General features: G+C 38.3%; 1 pseudogene; it reads left to right on the top strand.

Annotated features, from left to right (window-relative positions):
- The first annotated feature begins 3739 nt into the window (after positions 1 to 3739).
- Positions 3740 to 5887, top strand: LOC126783917 (clavaminate synthase-like protein At3g21360; annotated as a pseudogene).
- The last annotated feature ends 741 nt before the right edge of the window (positions 5888 to 6628 follow it).

The raw sequence follows: 6628 nt of genomic DNA, 5'->3' as shown, positions 1-6628 counted from the left end.
CATACATCTCAGTGATGGAATCGATAGGGGGCTTGCCCTCCGTAGTTCAACAAATGAGTCCTACCATGTTCACTATCTCTGACTTAGCTATCCGGCATTCTAAAACAACGATTCAAACTTGTGTTTAGGCATCCATACTTAGGCCGCACGTCCATCTTGCTTTCAAACTTAGAATTAATCGATCATTCAATTATTTGAATGACAACTTAAGAATGTTGAAACATGAAATCAATTAAAAAGTAACTTGTGAAAAACAAAATATTGAAACGAAACATTGTATGAACTTTGTATACTTAAAGAACTAACTTGTGAATCCTTATCTTATTTTGATGTAACATATAGTAATTGTAATTGTGTGTACTTTATTATGCTTTTGAGTTGAGAAATTAAAACGAACTTAAACATAAGATTTGATAATATGAACGATTGGTTGTTAAGCTAGTTTTGGTTTCTTTTCTTCCCTTAACTTGTGCTTGTTAACTATGAATGACTTTTGACATGTTTGTGACTTGTCTATATCAATGACATCCTAATTGTTATTCTCTAACTTTTGCATTCCATCCTAATGATCTCATTCTAATTGCATTCATTTTGCATCTCATTCATGTTGCATTTTAAATTCCACAGAATATCATATGACTAAGAACATAGTCTCTTAAGGACCTCACGTCCTATGTTATGTTTGGTAGGTTCCCACTTTCACTAATGAGTTTAATTGAGATACTACAGGTTTATAGTGATGTGACCAGCAATGAGCTCAAGAATATACTACAAGGTTGGACAACAAAATGGCGGAGGAGAAACCCCATATTGTGTCACCTACAAAATGATTGAAAGGAAAACTCGGTCTAAGCTATTAGACTTTAAACTTAAGCGCTTGTTGGGAGGCAACCCAATTTTGATTCTTTACTCTTTACTTTTTATTTGGTTATTTTTTTTGTTCTTTTTGATTTGTTTTGTGCATGTGTAGGTTAGTTTTCGAGAAAACATGAAGAGCCAAATATTTTCGTTCAACAAAATCTGGAAGATGCAATCTATCGACTTCGGCAGGCTGTAAGTCCCAGCTCACAAGGAGTTGGAATGTGTGCGTTCTATGGAAAAACCGGTCTTCGAGTCTAGTTTCTGTATCTTTTTACAGAACTGGATTTAGAGGTCTACATCATTCCCAGTTGCAATTTGAAGACAGCAAGGTCGTGTCAGAAATTCAGAACTCGTGCAGCTGTAGTCTGGAAACGGCAAAACAGGGAGCACTTCAGGCCTCATTGAGCCATCGTGCCATATATGGATTGAAAGCTTGTTGTGTTATCTTCAATTTTTATTCAGGCCACTTGTCCATTCTGGCTGCTTAAGTCAACGGAAATCAGGTACAAAAAGGTAAAGGTCATTCCAGTTTTTGATTCTATGAACCTGTTTTTCGTGACAAATTTGCAGGGGCATAACTTTCTCCTCATTTGGAGTTAGCGGGCGTACTTTATATGCATGGAAAGCTAGAAACATCAGCTTTTTATTCCGACTGTTGGAGATATGACCAAATCATTACTAGGAGGTCCAGTGAGCTCGGCGGAATTATCTCAGCCATTGATTGGCTTTTGATCCAAGGGCTATGAGGGAAACTTGGGACCTTATTTCTCCTACATATAGAGCACAAATATGTATCATAATCTCCATAAATCCCAGTACCAAAGAATGCCAAAGAAGGCATGCAGCAAATTAATGAGAGGAGGTAAGAAAAATCAAACATAGCTGCAACAATTAAGACTTTTGCTGCCTCCCTAATTCAAAGGAAGAAATTTGTGCAAAAGAAATCAGCATCAAAGGAGGAAGAAGATATGAAATTAATGCAAAAGATATGCAATCCTTATAGAAATCAGAATTCTGGCAGTGCAGATAATCCAACTTTGACGGGCTCCCCTGGACAGCTCAAAATCATTGAGAAACTGCATGATATATGGATGAAATCTACAGAAGTCTAGTTGAAAATTCCAATTGGAATCATCTCAATATCTATTTTCTAGAGAAAGTTATGGCCACAACAAGACACAAAGGTCAGATATGCCGAATTGAGAAAATTTAGGAAACCTCAACCAATTTAGTTTCAACTTTGTGGACTTTGTGGCCAACCTCCCTTGGGTTTCTTCCTCTATATATAACATCTCATTTAGGGCTGGGCAAAAAGTCCGAAGACAAAAAAAAACCCGGACCGGACCTACGGGCCCGTCCGGGCGGGCCGGGCTTTTTTCCGGGCTCGTGTGTTGTCATGTGATAAACGGGCCGGGCTTTGTTATCTCCGGGCCGGTCCCAGGCCTTCATATCCTTAAACAAAAAAAACCCAGAAACCCGGGACATTATGTGTCATTATGTAATTGGCTTTCGTAAGTGATCCTAAACTTATAGAATATATACAATGACACTGGAACATAAACAAAAACAGACTTAGGCCCAGAAAACCGGGCGGGCTCAGCTTGGATGATACCGGTCCGAGGTTTACCCGGGCCCTGCAATTAACTAACCCGGGCCGGGTTTTACCCGGGCCCTGATTTTTTAAGAACAAAGCCCAGCTCGTCATACTACAACCAGGCCGGGCCCGGGCCCTGAAAAAAATAGCCCGGGCTGAACCCGTGCCCAGCCCTAATCTCATTTCCACATAAAATGATGATCACCCCTGCTCACAAGACTTGCCAGAGCTGTGCCCAAACACTTTCATTCACCAAGAACCATAGAATCCGAATTCACCACCTTTTACCATATTTTCTGTCCAAAGCTTGGGAGCTTAGGATACCATACTCTTGAAGATCTCGTGCTACCTCTGTAAGGAACCTTGGGAGGAGAATTATAAAGTGTAACTCTATTATCTTCATGTTTAGTTTTCGGGTTTTTTATGTTCTTGTTCTTGGATGATTTATGTTTAGGTTTTGTTAAAGTTATTTTTATTCTTGTCTATGAGATATTTATAATTTTCGAATGACATGATGAATTTAGTATTTCGATTTTTATTCAATGATTTTAGGTTTTATGCCATGAGTTTATGTTTATTTATTTAAATGATTTTCGGTGTGTTCTTACTTATCTGTGTGATTGATACCCGGAAGTTGACGTTGCATGTGTAATAATTCAAAGTTATAAATGATTTTGATACTTGGGAGTTGATTAATTGTTTGTTCTTTGTCACCTTCACTGATTATTGCCTAGGTTCGGTTAGACTTGTGCCTTTGAATATGTTAATTTCTTTATGTAATACGTAATTACATGATGAATTGGTATGTTAGATTTCGAATGAGGTTGGGACTGAGTTCGAATGTGTTAAAGTGTCATTGAGTTAAGAACCTCGGGAGGAACTTAACTGCATGACTGATCCTATGATGTATAATGAACCTTATGGCATGAATTTAATTTAGATTAGATTTCGTTACCTTTGTTCTTATGTTATTTGTTTGGTAATTGTTTATGTGTTTGTTGGTAATTGTTTATGTATTGGTTGGTTGATCACATGTATATATTAGTTTAGGTTTATTTTAGGTTTGATCCGAAATATATCACAAAATCCTCAAACTCTTATGAATTCGTTGTTAAATATTTGTGATTCCTTACCCTGGTTGGATCCACGGTTTGTGAACGATACCCTCTTACTTTATACTACTAACGATGCTTACAGGGTTAATATTGATCTCGAGTAATCGAACTGATCAATATGCATTTTCTCCACAAAACCTTTCAGAGAGCTAGCTGATCATAACAAACAATGGGGCACACATTTGTGGAAGGAAAGATTGAGGGACATAAGGAGTTGGGGGCAAGGTGTTTCCGAAGACACTGAACCCTCCTCCGGAGATGATCATCGACGGCGTTGATGAGCTGGTGGAGATGGTGAAAAGAGAGAGAGACTGGCTGCACCAGACTCGAGGATCACTCTGCCATTCTATTTAAGGGTTTCGGATTGAAAAGCGTGGAGGAGTTCATGATAGGGTCAATCTCTCCCTAGGTGTGAAAACTATGTGATGTTCACATGAGTAAATCAAGCACACCTATTGCTTTGGTGACCCATTAATTAATGGAGTTGATTTTGTTGAAACTTGGAGCAACCTTTGTTGAAGGTAAGAAACAAATTTACAACCTGATGGTGGTAGGTGGTTGATTTGTTTGACAAAGAAAGAAGAATGCATTGATGAGCATGCCAACATTGAGCATGAATCAAGGAAGAAGATTGACTTTGTTTCCATGCATGTTACATGCAAATGCATGAATTGCACAAAGATATTTGCCTATATAAAGGCATGAGAAGTGGTGCAATAAACATAGAAGAACAATAAGGGAGAGATCATCTTGTGTGTGATCAAGAGTGAGAGATAGAGAGAAAACTCCAAGTAGAGAGTTTTGTGTGTGTAGGAAAATAAAGTGTGTGAGAGTGTATCCCTTCAAGTGTAAGTCTTGTAGTAGTGTTTCTCTCGGTGTAACCTTTTTTCGTATAGTGGAGGTTCTTTATTGTTGCTACCCGTGGACGTAGGCACTTTGCCGAACCACGTTAAATCTCGGTGTTATCTTTCATTTTATTTTCACTTGTGGTTGTGAGTTATTTCGATTTCCATTCTTCAGTTCATTCTTCCGCATTCCCTAACAGTTCAGCCATGTGATGGAGGCGTTTGGATGGGAAAACATGACTCACTACTCAGCGGCGCCACGCCCTAATCTGAGGCATTTGGTGGCAGGGAGAGTTTATGTATACACATCGACTGATCGAGAGTAAACGAAAGTATTAAGAACTGGGATACCCATAAAAGCATGGATCCATAATGTCTCTATGTGATGTGTTTTCCTAGCTAGCTCAAAACCTGCATTTATTTTATTTTACAATACGAACCTATCAAGTTTCGTAAAATCGTCATTTTATTGCAAGGTATTTCATTCCATATCATTTTGTGGTTTAGATGATCCATTTGCATACGGTATATATAAACTAACGGATTTGATGTGATTGATTAAACTGTTGCAGGTGAAGGAACCCCCTTCAAAGATATTTTTGTATTGTTTGCAGCCATCTCCAGAGGCTAGAGAGACATCTATACTCCCTAGCCAGGTGTTGGTCAATCAAATGGAAGAGAGACAGAGAGCCTGAATTTGTCTCTAAGATTACAACGACAGGTTTTGTCCACAAAGTTAGTTTGGAGATTAAACATGAGCCTGAGGATGCTAACGATATGAATGAACCATGGAATTGGATACTAGAACCCAAAGAGCTTGCAGAAGCTGAAAATAGGTATCAAATTTTTATTTCTAATATGTAAATGAATCGTAACTAGTAATCAAAATATTACTAAATAAGTATACAAATTGTACATATACATTACAGTTTCTGGCTGGACTTGGTTGATACGTTGATCTAAATTACAATCGCTTGTGCGACAGTTGGCATAGATTAAGTTTAATTAGCTGAAACCTATATAAACATATGTATTAACATAACCATCACGAAATGTACCCTTCATAGGTGGCTTACAATAGTAATAACTAACGTTTATCACACAATTGGGGCTTCTTTGATTTTGTAGGGCAAACGAAAAGTTTCTGTGCAGTGAAGTGAAATTTAAAGAAGATGGAACCGGAGAGCTCCTGTTAGGGCCAATGAATCCAGTAAGGATCTATAAAAGAAAAGAGGGTTTAGATCAACTCAGTTCTTTGCTACGGTCCTAAAGGTTTGGACAGCACGGGCTTCACAGATGGTACCAAATTCCCAGAGTCAGCAGTGGAAACCTAGAAGAAGATCTCAGAGGAGAACTGAGTGAAAATCAAATGGAAGAAAGGAGACTTTGTGCTGGTAGATAATCTGCTTGCTCAACATGCTAGGCTTCCCGGAAAGCCACCCCGTCAGATTCTGGTTTCCCTTTGTAAGTGAGGCGCCGGCTGCTCCGACCTCATTCTAATTTCGAATAACTTGCAGCACTATTCCTAGGTATTCCTTTGGAATTGCTGCTATCGACCAAGTCTACATGCAAGGTTGTTGTTGCTGTATCATCTCTTTCGTTCGTCCAAGTTCTTCCGGTGAAGTACCATCAATGTACGATAAATGGAAGTCTCGGTGAATAAATCAAGTTGCCAAAATAAATCAGAATTCAGCTATTTCAAATTCATGTGCGATTGTTTTTAATTTTGTTTTGGATTTGAATGAAGGGATTAGGGGTGTCAAGCCAATAATGAAAGAAAATGTAGGTAACAAACTAACAACTTGCCATGACTTACCCTCGAGGGTCATGTTCATATGGAGCTATACCGGAATTAAATAAGCTTAAGCAACGTGGATGTATTTAGCCATTTAATTAGGAGCTAGACTTGTAGGATATTTACTCAATAGTTAGTGATGGCTGTGATTGATGCAAGCTTGGATGCCCTATTTTAAAATAAAGTGGCCGGTAATAAGGAAACATATATATAAAGTGGCTCATGTAACCGTCAACGGTAAAACATGTATATATAAAGGAAACATAAAACGTAGAATCTAAAAGTTCCTTCCATCATTAGCTTCCTTTATTCAAAAAAAAAAAAAAAGCCAGCCAGCAACATGGGTTTAATTCCCTCCTAAAAACTAAGGTGGGAAGAGGAAATTGCCGGAGTATGCAAGTCATTTGCATGCATGTAC

This window comes from Argentina anserina, chromosome 2, assembly GCF_933775445.1.
Source record: "Argentina anserina chromosome 2, drPotAnse1.1, whole genome shotgun sequence".
Lineage (NCBI taxonomy): Eukaryota > Viridiplantae > Streptophyta > Magnoliopsida > Rosales > Rosaceae > Argentina > Argentina anserina.
This window is presented reverse-complemented; position numbering and strand designations above follow the sequence as displayed.